The sequence below is a fragment of the Seriola aureovittata genome, chromosome 7 (assembly GCF_021018895.1).
Source record: "Seriola aureovittata isolate HTS-2021-v1 ecotype China chromosome 7, ASM2101889v1, whole genome shotgun sequence".
Taxonomy (NCBI): domain Eukaryota; kingdom Metazoa; phylum Chordata; class Actinopteri; order Carangiformes; family Carangidae; genus Seriola; species Seriola aureovittata.
The window spans coordinates 26,731,669-26,746,727 of record NC_079370.1 but is presented as its reverse complement, the minus strand read 5'-3'; positions in this window follow the sequence as shown (position 1 = coordinate 26,746,727).

Here is a 15,059-nt window from a genome sequence, read left to right as displayed (position 1 = left end):
CCTTGTTTGGAAAAGGTTAGATTAATGTCAGTCTATGGTTCCATCTTAACAAATAAAAACTGTACAGCTATTGTGTTCCAAAATTGTACAATTAAGCTTCAAAGAGAGTGAGATGAGAGGATTGATCATGTCTCATCAATGTCATGTCTGTCAACACGACAGCAACAACTTAGCCTGAAGAATGGATACACAAACAACTGGCTTGTTTCTGTCCTAAGATAACAAAATCTGCCTGTCAGCACCTCTTAACGCTCTTACTAATTATCATGTTGTATCTGGTTAGGTTCATTTGAGCTCAGGTTTTGGTTTTACGATGTCCCACATCCCTGCTGGCTGCACATTTTCAGACAGTCTCATCCTGGAAGAAGAAAGCTTAAGAGAGAACCAATTGTACAGTCTCGCCTCCAAGCTCACCTCCACTCAGCCGGCCAGTCAGCGCGTGAATGATCGATTGTCAGTTGCAGAACAGTAAGTCGCATGAATTGTTGGACAAAGCCCCCAGTTATGATGTCAGAAAGGTGCCGGGGGAGGAGGTCTGTGGGCTTTTTGTCCATCCAACAGGCAGCTCTAATGGAACATATTGGCAGTTTAAAATGAAGGTTTGGGTTATTAGACGTGGGGTTGTGTGAGGTATTTATCTATAGTCAGTGTGTTACCTGCAGTAGATTCAGCACAGGGATGAGCTGCTGTGGACGGGGTCAGCAGAAAAACCTGTTTTAGCCACTTACCCACAGAGAAAAGCTAACATCAGTTTAATGGGACGCTTTATATATTTTCACCGCTTTATCTGCCGCCAAACAGACCATAAAGTAGTGAAACTGTTGAAAATGAACTGACTATAATAGATATTAGCTTTTTTCTGTGGGTATTTTTTTTAAAGTGGCTGAAATGTGTTTTTCTGCTGACCCCGTCCACACCAGCTCATCACTCCGCTTCTATGCCAGTGTTCCTGCTGCTTCTCCAAACAAGGAGCGTGCGCCGAATCTACTGCACTTAATACACTGACTATAGATGAGTACCTCACACAACCCCATGTCAGATAACCTGAACTATCACCTTTAAATCCCTGTGTCCAGCCAACAAGTCGTCCGGCACGACCACAACCCTGTCGTTACAGCTCGGTTTGTTAGACAAGATGTTGTCAGACGCAGGCTGTAGCTTCATATGTAGCCTATAGACATGAGAGTGGGATCAGTCCTCTTATTTCACTGTTGGTAAGAAAGTGAACAACACTCTCAAGTTCACTTTATACATAGAGGGAAGCTGCTGTGAAACCCCAGAGACCCCGCATGCTCCAAGTTCATGTGTGCCAGCTGGTTTGTGGTCATTTAACTGAGAATTTGACAACATCAACTGACATGAGAAAGGCCTGACGGGCTCTGCTTTAATCAGGCCCTGTCGAGGAGGGGCCCAGCGACAAAATCTAAATTTAAGACCTTTAGCGATTTCAGATTCATGTTTCCTGATGGTTACAAGTTCATAAATTCATCTGTTTTTGTTTTTTTTATCAAATTACCACACAGCCAATCTTGGACCACATAGGACTGCATTATAGACACTGTACACATTGGGAGGAATGGGGGGCCTCACAGCTAATTTAGTCCTGGGGCCCCTGAGCAGGTTAATTCATAATCACATTTTATATTTCATTTGCCACACAAGAGGAAGTGCAGACTGGAGCCTGAGGCCACAGTTTACCATTAACCCTGAGTCCAACAGAACTCTGAGTGTGAACTGTGGATGAAAGCTGGGTGATCTGTTATCTCTCCTGCAGCCGACACAGCTCAGGTCAGATTTTATAATCACTCCGTCACTGACTGAGGGGGAGGTGCACATGTATCAGTCACTGACAAACAGTTTCACATGTTTCTGATTGGAGTAGATGAGTAACAGTCTTCTACAGTGGGAGGAAAACAGTTTTAATTACCATCATCATTTAAAAAATCATTCAGTAATTAATTGTACTTATTCTTGTACGGGGTCACTGTGGCCTGGAGCCAATCCCAGCATGCATTTGGCAGAAGAAGTGATTACCAGTGCTTTGCAGGACCAGCCGTCGTCCACAGTCCAGCTCACTTACTGAGGTTGGACAGCGGGTGGAATCACAACGTGCTCTCTGGGAATCTAACCACGAAAAATCCACTTTATTATCATTTTGGTCTTGTATTTGATGAAGATTTGGACATGAATTCCGTCCACAGAGACATCACTACACCAACGTCTGACTGGGCAAAAACACAAACAGTCAGATAATGAGGCTGTAAACAACGCAACAGTTATTATCTATGTGACCGGGTCATACTTCATACACCCAGAATAAACTGGAACCAGAGACTGCTGCACCAAAATATACATTTATTTACAATACATGGAATAAAAGGCTTGTCTACTTTCAACAAGCAGCAAGGGAGTTTCTCTATAGGAGGCCTCAGTGTAGGCCTTACTAAAGGAGTGAGGCGGTAAAATGTACCATAGATGTATGAACCCAGTCAAATATTAAATGAAAAAGCCAAGGAAATAAACAATGTGGGGCACAGTACACGAAAATCTCAAGGCACGGAAAATACAGTGGTTGGCTCTTCTCGCAGGGTCTTTGTCTAAAAACTAAAAAGTAAATAATATATTTTGCTTAACTGGAGCACAGCAACCTCCCCCAGTTAGAGACATACAGGTGACTGGAGTCTATATTTATAAAAACATGTGTTCATGTTGCAGTAAAGGGACTAAAATTCATTTAAAAACATTTCTTTAATTTGATTTAATCAGCTAAAAGAAACACATAATTGTGCTTCAATTTCCCTGTTAGAATCATGTTTTTTAACCGTGTAAAATACCAACTCAAGCACCAAAGAAAGGCTGGCCTCAGCTGCTCACATGTACTCCCCCACCTCTTTTTATAGACTCTGCTCCCTCACCAGGGTCCTAATGCTAGACTCTTGTTTCCTTCCTGTCCACATCTAGATCAGTGGTTCTCAAACTTTTTCACATCAAGGACCCTAACTGAAAATAGACCACAGACCCCCATCTGATAAGATTTGGTCCCAGGGTCCCACATTCTATTACAGAAAGTGTTTAAACCCATGAATCAAAACAGTCATACATTCTGCCATTGTGTTACTTATGGATGGAATTATAATGAAAGTAAATGATTCCCCTTTGGACCTCCAGGAACCCCCTTAAGGACCCTTGAGGTAGACCACTTTTAGAACCACTGATCTAGATGATCTCAACCAATTTATCTCGAGGTGAAACTGAAGGTGAGTCTTTCTGTAAAGCCTCTGACAGCAGCATCTTTTATAACATTACTAAGAAAAGATACTTTCCTGACCTCATTACCTCGATGGTGATTTGTGTGTTTTTACACAATTAACCAAATTATTATGTGTAATATACACTGTGTATGGAGCCATTTAGACTGAAATGTCATAATGGATGATAATTTAACTGATATTAAGTGAGATAATGTGAGGATTAAATCTTTATTCAGGCAGGAGCAGATGTGTTTTATGGACTTCCGTAGATACTGTATGTTTCCTCTCTACCTCAGGGACTGGATGCAGCAGCACTGTCAATACATCAAGCACCACACTGGGAACACGTCTTGGATGTCAGTGTGTGTTGTCTTTCACACTCTGCATATGCATGTGACCTTTCTCTTACTGTGTTAAATAAACTGTGTGCACGCTGCCCAGGAAACATGCTAACAAGTGATCAGAGTTGAAAAAGTCCACAGCGGCTCAGTACACCATTGGGTTGCCATGGCAATGGAGCGATCTGCTGCCCGGTCAGAGCTCAGGCTCAGCCCAGCTGTGCAGCTCTGCAGCTCCCATGGTGCTCTCTGTTCCCAGGGCTATTTTCTGCTAGCTTAACCGCAGAGACGAGATGCCACCTGACAGGTGCAGATGGGTAGCGGCGGGCTAAGTGACAGTGGCCTTCCCTGGGGCTGGATCGGGGGGGGCACAGCAGCACTGAGAGATGGACTGTTGTGTAATGGAGTGTGTGAATGTGTGTGTGAATGTGTGTGATAAAGTACATAAAATAAAATAATTGCACCAGGTGGGTTAGGAGTTAAAAGGACATCATGTGAACATGATGAGCTGTGTAAGAGTGAGACTGACTGCAGATCAGTTCTTACAGCTGATAAGATTAATCGTGTTTTAACATGAGCCAAGATTTTTCTCATTTCCCTCACAAGAATGAATATTTGAACAACTCCCCAGAGTAGATTTATCATCATTAGGGATGGAATTACATGAAATAACCTTCCAAGTATGTTTTCCCTCCTCCGCTCTATATCAGTGTTTTATTAGCTTTAGCACAGAACAGTGGAACAGGAGGAGCTGTGACAGGCTGGTCTGTATTTCAAGTTGTCATATATTATACTACACAAAAACAAACACAGAGAGACATTGACAGATATAATATACACACACTGTGTGATGCAAAAGGTTCCCACAGCGCACACTGTGGGAAACACATTTTAATCTGTCATCTAAATATCCAACATCATATGCATCTAATTCACAGAGACACATTTAAATAAAGTAAGACAGGGTCATGGTCAGATTTCTTTGCATCAAACATCAAATGTCTGTGTTGTTTCCACTGTTTAAAATCTCTGCAGATCTTCAAGTTTCCTTTATCAATCACCTCTGCTCATTTAGATCTAAGAAACCAAAGAAAAAACTCTTCTCACTTTTATTCAGGGATAATGCGGCCTGGCTGTGCACTAGCAGCTCAGAGCTGAATCACTTTTTATAAAGTATTTAAGTAAAGTATTTATGGAGCATGAGCAGCGTCCCTCTCAGATTACATCAGCTGACCCTGAATGCTTCCTGCACGCTGACAGAAACCATCATGGACGCAGCTGATATGTTTAGCTTCAGTGTTTAGAATATGTTTCTTTTAATGTTAAACTAATGGAAGACTGACACTCTCTTATTGTAAGATGTAACATGATGAGTGTAACACAAGTGTAATACAGTATAACGTTTAAAACGGCTATATATTAGTTTTTCTATCGCTACATATCTAACGTTGTGAGTTCAGCACCGTCGCCATCTTGGCAGTCCCTGACTCCGCCCCTAACTCCCAGCTAATCAAAAAATGGGCAAAGAGGTGGGGCGTTTACACACATGGATCTCATCTTGGATCAGCTGCTGTCTCTCTCTCCCCCAGTCTTAGTCGTAGTGTGTGGCTAGAGGATGTCTTAGACTTTCTTCTGCGTGCTTGACTGTTTTCTGTTCCCGCTACTTCCTCCCAGTTCTAACTGTGATGCCTGCAGAGAAGACTCTGGTTTCAGTCTATCACCTCTCTACCTCTGGTGATCTTAAATTCCTCTGTCAGACTAGTGGAAGAAAGCTGCAGTGTGCATGATGGGTGATGCTGCTTCAGCTCTTTGGTAGGCCCAGCCACCTGCAAAGAACCTGTCTCACATTACACTAGAGGCCCTCCATGATGGTCACTGGAAAATCATATAACACAGGAGTGACCTTGAACTTCCAGCTCCATACGAGCTGACTGGACCGTGCACTGGCCAGTACGAGGTCTGTGTTCCCTTCTGAAGTACGGTGTCTGTTGCTGACCGTTTAGGTTTATGTGGAGTGAATCCATGGGTCTACGACAGTCTAGTACTCCTCTATTCTCCCACTCCACTGCTGTGTGCTGTATACAGCCTGGCGTTCCTGGGCATTCTGCAATGTATGCCCTGTATGCCTTCCTCAGGAGGTGTGCTGTCAGGCGGTTAGCAAGAATCCTGAAAAAGACCTTATGGTACATAAGTACTCTGCCTTCAGCACATGGTCATGGCGCCTCCTGTACCACCCCTCCTCCATGGGAGAGAGGAATTAACATCATGTTTTTATCCCTAAGATCCAACTGTCAGTTGACCTTTCACTAACAGCCAAGCTGTATTTACTGCCTGATGACCCCAATCTTGCTCCCCTGTTCTTCCTCACCTTGTTTAAATCACTGCTGCAAATGTACACATCATTACAAATAAAGCCTGAGCCCGTTAAGCCGGCAGCAGTGACCTACTGTATGTGAATGAAGTTTCCAGGTGGATTTTTTTTCTGTATGCTTCCCCCATCACGATCCTCCAGGAGGGAGCCTGGACTCACTAATGGGTTTCTGGCTTTTCACAGAAACAACGTGCTACTGTGAGGAAGGTGTAAGGTTAATCTGTGTGTGTTTGAAGTCAGGGCTGTGCTTTATTGACTCTCCCTCTCTTCTCTCATCGCTCTCTTCATCTCTCCTTTGCTCTGTCTCTCTCTGTCTGTTTTGTCCAAACACACACACACACACACACATGCACATTCTCACACAGTATGTATATCAGTGCTTTGAACTGTGAACCTCTCTGGTGTTTGTATTTTTTCTGCACCTCTCTATGATCTGTGATAAAGGTTATGGTGACTTTGGGGGATTACAGGCCAGCGAGTGTGTGAAGTTCATGTTTCAGTCGCTGCCACTGGCTGAATGATAATAGTTTTTCACTTCATTAGCAGAGATTTGTTTCATTTCACTTTCATTAGTATGTGGCTATTTTTAAATGTATCAGACAGATGTAACCACTGCAACTGAAGGCTAACACCACTGATTCTCATATCACAGGTGGTCACATGATGCATGTGAGTTGATAACAGCTTTTCTGTGGGGATATTGACTTTTATCTAGTTTTAAGCCACATACACTTTTTACACCTTGGTGGTTTTCAGCTCTATATTTGAACCAGATGAAGGATTTTAGTCGTCGGACGTCTGGATCTGAAGTTATCAGAGAAACAAGCTGAGGAAATGTTAGACAGCTCAGCTCCCAGCTGCTGGAGACGTCCGGTCCTGTGTCACTGAAGAGCGTCGCCGAATCTCTGATTGTTAAAGGGAAATTGTTTTATTAGTTTACTGGTTTTAATCCCATTGTGGTGTTTGTTGTGGAGAGGAGGACACTGCTGTGGATAATTCAGCTGCTGGTGAAAACCTGCTGAACGTCTGCTTCATAAGTTATCAGAGAAACAATCAAGACAAAGGTCAGCATCAATCCCAGCTCCAGCTCTTCCCCGAGTGTCTGTCCTCCGTACAGCATCGCTCCAACACTGACTTTAAATGTCAAACTGCTTCATTCAGTGTTTTTAGAATCACTGGGTCTGTTTGATTTCCACAACCACTGACACTGAAGGAATCCAAACCGGGCGGAGCTTATGGTAATGGTGGTGAAGAACAACTACCATGATCCAATGCTATTTCATGATGTCACCAAATGCCATCTTTTGTTATTGTTTTTATTGAGACCCCTAGAGGCAGAAGTTACAGACTGTGAGTTAGACACAGTCTGATGTAACTCTGTGTTGTGATTTGGGAGAGCAGATACACTGGTAGAAGAACACCCATTCAGACACTGTTGGATTACCATAATGCAATTCAACAGTGGTGACTTTCCAAGGTCCAGAAAATCATATTTCCTCTGCACTGTAGAAGGACTCTTGCTGTGGCAACTCTCCTGTCAGTCATGGGTTATGGTGACATTTCATACGTGCAGCTGCGACTCTGAAGCCCTTGGAAACTGTTTCTCAGTCAGTATTAAGACTTATTACTGGTGATAATTATAATACTCATCATTGTGAACTGTATGCTAAGGTTGGGTGGTGTGTTCTGTCTGGAAGGTGGAGTAGACACTGGGTTTTATTTAGATTCTCTCTGGTGTCTTACCCACTAATATTACTTCACTGCTGTCTTTCAGTGAGGGCTCTCCTGAAACACACTCAAAGAAGTGGATTACGTTGCAGGTTTTAGAGAGAGGGTCTCTAGAGGGGGGACTCTATGTGGGTGTAACTGTAAGTTGCCGAAATCACACAGAACCACACAAGATGTCAAAACGAGATGTTGGCGGATTGCGTGACGATGACCGTAGCCGGACACAAGAAGAAAAGAATAACTGTTTTAAGCCTGTTTCTCTATGATTTCAAGAATAATTGCCACTACTGCACACAAAATATTATCAGAATCATCAATTCACTGTGATAAACTGTCATTTGCCACCCATCCATATAGTACATCTATTCAATAAGTGAAGGAGCTCAGGTAAAGAAGTTGATAGTCAGAGCTACTTAAACATGTCAGGGAGGTGTTAGGAGAGAAGTCTCTCTGAAGAGATGAGTTTTCAACAGATTCTTGAAGATAGAGAGGGACGCCCTGCTCTGATTGCATATAGCTTGTTCCACCATCAGGGAACCACAGACCTGAACAGTCTGGACTGAGACTGTCTTAAGTGCAGGGATGTTGATGTCTGACGACATTCCTTGGAGGAACACATTTGTATTTGCAGTGACAAATGACCTTAGATATCGGTTTGATTTGGCTTCTATAGGGAAAGTGTACCTCTGAATGGAGAGGGTGATGGGGGTCTGCAAAAATGACCTTTGCCCCCTGAGTGGCTCTGACTTGATAAACATGGCCAAGATCATTCAAATTAGTGCCAGTAATTTTTTGGCAAAGTTGAACAATATTTCCCAGCCTGTTTTTGTGAACCATGCCATACCGTTACCAAACCCACAGATCACTGCAAAAGTTAAAAGTGACTCAATAAAAGATGAATGAAACATTTTTAAGAGCGATCTGTCAACGTTAAAACCCCTCAGCTCTCTCAAGAAGAACAATCTCTCGTTGACCTTTTTTGCAGATGAAGTCGGTCAAAACGAATGTTATTATTAAGAATGTGAAACTGCTCTTAGGTTCATTGCTGGTGATGCCTGTAACACTCATCACTGCAACCTGTATAAAAAGGTTAGAGGGTCCATTCTCTTCAAAAGGCCTGATTTGCATATGTAGTTGTTTATTTACAAGGCGCTTATTGAAAAACTGCCATCATATCTTACATCCATGTTAGTTTGGTCGACTGGACCACATTACACCAGGATTAATAACTGGCTTATGCTCCGTGTCCCACAAGTGCGATGTGTTGCTGTGCACAGAGCCACGAGAAAAAACATGTTTTAGAGGCTTTTAAAAACGCCCACCGAAACAATCATAATTCTGTTTAAATGTACGCTTCATGCAGAATATTTTCAGTGGTTTAACATCCTGTGAAAACTTTCCTTTGGTACCACGTCTTTTAGCTGCTGAACTACCATGACCCTGTGCACAGCAACACATAGCTTTCACATAGGTTCCTGCAAAAATCAATAAACATCTCCTTTGTCTTCGAGACATTGAGTTGCAAGTATGAGTCATCGCACCATTTAATGAAACTGTCCAAAACTGGACCATGGCCTCCTTCATGGTCCGGCAGGAGAATAACAATCACAGATGCCGTCGGGAATTAATCACTATTAACTGCTATTGCACTTTCTGCTACTGTAGAACATTGATAGCACGACCTGGAGTTCAGTGCTTACAGTTCACCTCCCACTTCAGCTCCCTTTACTGCAAACGCTTCAATTTACCCTTGAAATCCCTTTCGCACTCACAAGCTGTACTTAACTTTAGCTCATTTCATCGAATCATCTTCAGCCGACACGTCAGCAGCTTTCAATTCTCGTGTTTAACTAACATTAGAAGTCCTTCAGAACCAGACCCTTTAAGTGACTCTCCAACTCCTTTCAACGCCTTCAGGCGAAGCATCAACTGTGTTCAGCACTCACACTTCAACAGTGTTGATTTTGTCAACGCAAATTATGATGAAATACGTCGTCAGCAACCTCTTTCTTCCCATGAAGAAGAAAAGACGCTGACGAGATGAAACTGAAGTCATGACGCAACATCGCTGACGAGAAAATAGGGGACTAAAATAAAGTTAAACGGACTAATAACAAAATCTCTCCTGATTTACAGAGACAAAAAAAGAATGAATGATCCCAGTTAGACTCTGACTTAAGTGGAGACAGTTTGTCATTAGCATCATTTTCTCTTTTCATCTTTTCCTACGTGTGAGAGAGAGAACGAGTTGTTATGGTGATACACTGCTCATCATTGTTATAGCGATGCACCTAAGGGACGATCTGTGAGTTCAGTGTCATTCTCCTCTCTTTGTTTCTCTGCTCTTTTTCCCATCATCCATTCTGGGCCGTCTCAATCCATCTCTGGATTTCACCCTCTGAGCCGGGGAAGCCATTACAGAGACATTGGCATAAATAAGGAATGAAGTGGTGTACCATTACCACACACACACGCGCACACACACACACACACACACACACACACACACACACACACACACACCTTTGACATCCCCACACTCCTCCATCAGAGGAAGGGGAGTGCAGGACAAAGATGTTCATGTTTTCCTTGAAGGAGGAAAACGCAAAGACACAACAGTTCAGAAGATTGGGAATTATTATTCCAGAAATGAGTCCAGTAATGAGCAGTTGACAGTATCAATATGAAAATAAATATAAGATTTATAACAGCTTATAGAGGCCAGCTGTCAGGCTTCCATGAATATTTCACCTCATTAAAAGCAGCTCTGGATGAGTGTGACCTGCTCTGCGTGAATATTTCAGTCTATGGAATACGACATCACTCTGTTTCTCACAAGATTGAGTATGTTCCTCAAACATCATGATGTGCTTTGAAATGCTGTAAATATTTCACTTTTCTCAGCAGTCTGTCAGAGGGAAAATAAAAAGGAGAGAAATCACACGGCTAATTACACCCCCGGGCGGCCAGAGTTATTACCTCGGCTTATTCGACGCATTAAATCATTTGGTTGACTGGGAAATAAATGGTAGGAATCGTGTGAGCAGGAGGAGGATCCTGTGGCTTTTAGCTTTCGGGACTCTGGTCTTCCTTTAGTACTGACATTTTTAGTGAGTCCTGAGGAGATGTCCTGGGGTTTATGGTTTACCCCCATGGAAACATGAATGTTTTCACGACAATCTGCCCACTACATCACTATGTGTCAAGTTGATGCTTTGGCCTGATGGTGGCACAAGTGAAAATCTGCTCAAAATAGAAAGGGTTCATTCTCTGGGGAGCAGGAATGTGCTCAGTAAATATCATGGAGGTCCATCAGCAGCGTGGTCTATAGGGATGACGATGTTCCTCAGTTGGTCAGTTGGCCCACCACTTCAGCCAAATTGAAATATTTAGACAGCGATTGGACAGACTATATTCAGATATTCATGGCCCCCAGAAGATGAAGCCCACTGAGTTTGGTGATCCCCCTGAGTTTCAACCAGTCCTCCGACCTGAACAACCACACAGAAGGTTTTTTCCAACCCTCTGATACAACCCATAGGAGTCTCTCCTGAAATAAGAAACACGTGGACTGTACTGAGAGCGTCGTACCGGACCATTGTCACCATGGTTACAATCCATGGCTTGGTAAGGTTTAGGCAAAGATCATCGTTCCGGTTGAAATAAGTACTACCTAAACATTAGACAATCTTTGTCGTCATGGTTACAATAATAACAATGCGGTTAACATTGCTCCTGTCATAATTACTATGACCACCAGGTGTCGCCTAGCAACATAACCTAACTGGGTCATACTAACCTGCTGCACAGACGACCTTTTCATCTAGCCACCAACAGGTCAAGGTTTTGACTTATCCAGTGAAATATCTTCACTAGTGGATGCTTCTGACTAAGATCACAATCCATCACAAGAATCAGAAAAGGAAGTGGATTGTGTCACAGTGTCTTGGTTCTCAGAAAAGGGACTTGAGATCACGAATCAGGAGGCAGATGTAAGAGTAGAGTCTTTACTTAGGAAATAAGAACAGGGATAGAAAAATCCAGATAGGCAAACAAATAAATAACACACAGGTGAGGTCAAAAACACGATCAGGATTCAAAACAGGCGGGAAAAGAGCAGAGAGCCGGAGAGCTGAGCACCTGACACAGAGACGATCTGGTAGCGAGCAGGTAGAAATGGACCAGTATATACAGCGTACTAGGAGCTGATGAGGGGATGAAGAGCAGGTGAGTGGGGAGGAGAAGGAGCTGCGGGTGATCCTGTTGGTAGTTGGGAGGGCCAGGGTCTAAAGTGATAGCAGGATTAGAACATGTCGAATGGCTTTCTGCAAATTTGTCAGCTGCACATTCAAGCTGCCAATTTCCTGTTCTGCCACATCAAGATGTTCTACTGGATCCAGGTCTGGAGACTCAGAGACTCAGAGGAGACGCACTGTCACCACCACCAGCCTGGACTGTTGACACAAGGCAGGTTGGTCCATGGACTCAGACTCTACCATGTGCTGCCTGAGCACAGATCCAGATCCATCAAACCAGGTATTCAGCTGTCCAGTGATGGTGAATCTGTGTGCACTGTAGCCTCAGGTCTCTGTTCTTGATGACAGGAAGTGGAACCTGACATGGTCTTCTGCTGTTGTATTCTATCCACATCAAGGTTGGACGTGTTGTTCACCCTGAAGCTTTTCTGCTTCTCCTCCTGAACTCCATCACTCCATCCTCCACTCTGATGCTGGAGCTCAGCAGATGCTGCAGAGCAGTTTTTCCTGACCTCAGGTTCCATTAACAGTTCCAGAGAATCGTCTCCTCTCAACAGTTTGTGGCTCCTCAGACAATCACTCATTAATCTCTTTGTGTAATTGGTTTTATTGGCTTTTCACACCCATTTATTTGTATTAGATGGAGGATGCTTGTGTTGAATTATCGCATGACTGATGATGCCCATTAAAGAAAATACTAAATACACATTTTTCTTTGGTTAACTTCATAATGTTTAACTCTATTAGAAGTAATTTATTTAAATGATTAAAGAGTAAAAACTAATTTGTGCATTTCAAATAATCATTATGTCATGGCTCGGCTCTCAGGCACTAACGCTAACTCTGCCTAGAGGCTGTGGCAGAGCCAGCGGGCTGCCACAAATAATCATCCCTAGCTGAGTCTGAGTTAAGTTTTGTGTCTGTTGAGGCGCTGCACAGACACCAGGAAATTCAGTCAAGAAGTGGATGGAGTCTGGCACAGCTCCTGCAAATCCGTCCAGAGCAGGTGGAGACTAATGAGGAAGTCCACCATGAGACCTGTGACAGGTGTGAGGAGGTTCAGAGGCTCAGACAGGTGAGACACACAGCAACAGTCGCTTCACCGGCTGCAGATTTATGTCGGTGACAAACAGAAAAACATTGCGATGGTGCTTCGATCAGGTGTTCGTGCTGTCCAGGCCGACGTCCCGCTCACACTGAGTCTTTACAAACAGACCAGCAGCTGTGAGCATGATGTTACTCACACTGACAGACAGTTGTAGTGATGTCATTCTACATCATCAGGTGACTGACAGCACGTTAACATCTCTCCTGTATATTTATGTTCTTTCTTTTAGTATTATTATCAACAATCAGAAACAGTGCGAGACAGAACATAGAGCTGTTGTACAGTAACATTAGACGCCGTTACTGCGGCATCAGTATGTCACTTTCGATTCACTGCCAGACGACACAGACACAAGCTCAACACGCTGCAGTTTCAACTGTATCTGACTAATTAGAGAAAAGCGTTACCATGGTTACAAAATGATTTGCATGATGGTGTAGATTTCTTCTGCAGATTGACTGTAAGATTCCTGATCAGTTCACCATCAGCAGATGGATTTAAAAAAATCTATGATCATAAACTCCTAAGGCCAAAGTCTGACTGGAACCAAGGCGCCGGTTTCACACCTTCCTGGTCTGACTGTTTAGTCCAGCGTATACTCCGTTTGATTGACAGCTGTCTCACCTGCCCAAACAAGCCACAGTAACTGGGTCAAGGCACCAGTTCAGTTTAACCAAAGCAAACAGGTCGAGAATGGACTGATAGAAGTTTCTGGAAGAAGGTTTGATTGTTCATCATCATCATCAACATCATCATCATCATCGTCTCCAGAGTGAAGAAGGTGTCCATAAAGACTGATCTGCAAGAAGAGGACAGATTTAGTGATATAGTGAAGTGGTTGCACCTGAAGAGGCTGGAGCACTTGACTGTGATAAAGTCTAAATAATCTCTCTGACTACTTCTCCTCGACCTCGATGGAAAACATCGTGAGGTCAAGGAAAGATGAGAAGGAGAGTGCATAAGGACTTAGGAAAAAAATCGGACTGCTCTTACACTTTTTACACATTGGATTTTTTTAAACCAATGTGATTTATAACACTATGACACATTAACAGATAAGCAGCTGAGTACGGGCCAGGATCAATTATATTCAGACATAAGTAGACTACGTAGAGTTTTGACCTTTTTACATTTGTTAAGAGGGGATATTATTTTGAACGGTTTTGAAATGACATTAAGGTAAAGATTGTTATGATAATGATAAACTCAATATACTTGTTCTTCTCACCTGGATTTAAAGAGCTTTAAAGAGATTATAGATCTGGGCTTCAGTCAGTCAGACAGAGATTTCCATCAGTTCTAGATCATGTCACAAACATAAAACAGCTGCTGTGGTAAAACTACAACGGTGCATCACTTTAAATGTTGCTGCAGCAATGAATTGTGGGAAGGCATTTTCTCCTTCCCTTTCATAAAGGAAGGTCCAGTGTTTCCTAGGCTAAAGGAGATAAGATAGGAAGCACTGAAGCTCCTTTCCTCATCATGTAGAGAAGTGGAGCAGCTGTGATCATGATGCTGCTCAGAGACTTCAGCTCATTTCACTCAGTTTCAACCCTCATAAGAGAAAAAGACCCTGTCCTATCCTCCATATTACACATACAAAATAAAATGAAAGCGTATTTCAGCAAAAATTTTACTCACAAAAAAAAATTACTTACAAAAATCTTGCTAGCAAGCTAATGTTAAGATAAGTAAACAAGTAGACTGTTGACTTTTACAGAACCTTTAGGCACCTCATTCATAATAAATAGTTTACAAATACATTGTGTTTTATGCAGAATTTTTCACATTACATGTTAGAAATTGCACAAATGAAGCTCTGAGGAAGTTTAATGAGAGTTGTGAATTTAACATCCTATTGGTCTCAAACAAGATTAAATTGCAAAATCATTGAACTCTGTCTCGTGGGTAAAATTCTCTGGAAAGATATGTGTCCTATCCCAGAAATGGACGGCCATCTTATTTTGACATTCCATGTGGCTAATGGGATTTTTCAAATGAATGGCC